The sequence below is a fragment of the Colobus angolensis genome, unplaced genomic scaffold (genome assembly GCF_000951035.1).
Source record: "Colobus angolensis palliatus isolate OR3802 unplaced genomic scaffold, Cang.pa_1.0 Scaffold18, whole genome shotgun sequence".
NCBI classification, from domain to species: Eukaryota; Metazoa; Chordata; class Mammalia; order Primates; family Cercopithecidae; genus Colobus; species Colobus angolensis.
Genome location: NW_012114932.1, coordinates 979434 through 980036, shown reverse-complemented (window position 1 = coordinate 980036; position 603 = coordinate 979434). Strand labels below are relative to the sequence as shown.

The 603-nt window shown below is 36.5% G+C and overlaps 1 protein-coding gene across 1 annotated transcript in view; it reads left to right on the top strand.

The window, feature by feature from the left end:
- DOCK3 (dedicator of cytokinesis 3) overlaps positions 1-603 on the top strand; it is a 606207-nt gene that overhangs the window by 223961 nt on the left and 381643 nt on the right. The gene's annotated exons all lie outside the window — the stretch shown is intronic.

Here is a 603-nt window from a genome sequence, read left to right as displayed (position 1 = left end):
TCATAAAATGAGTTAGGGAGGATTCCCTCTTTTTCTGTTGATTGGAATAGTTTCAGAAGGAATGGTACCAGCTCCTCTTTGTACCTCTGGTAGAAATCGGCTGTGAATCTGTCTGGTCCTGCACTTTTTTTGGTTGGTAGGCTCTTAATTATTGCCTCAATTTCAGAGCCTGTTAGTGGTCTGTTCAGAGATTTAATTTCTCCTGGTTTAGTCTTGGGAGGGTGTATGTGTCCAGGAATTTATCTATTTCTTCTAGATTTTCTAGTTTATTTGTGTGGAGATATTTATAGTATTCTTTGATGGTAGTTTGTATTTCTGTGGGATCGGTGGTGATATCCCCTTTATCATTTTTATTGCATCTATTTGATTCTACTCTCTTTTCTTCTTTATTAGTCTTGCTAGCGGTCTAACAATTTTGTGGATCTTTTCAGAAAACCAACTCCTGGATTGATTGGTTTTTTTAACGGTTTTTTGTGTCTATCTCCTTGAGTTCTGCTCTGATCTTAGTTATTTCTTGCCTTCTGCTAGCTTTTGAATTTGTTTGTTCTTGCTTCTCTAGTTCTTTTAATTGTGATATTAGGGTGTCGATTTTCGATCTTTCCT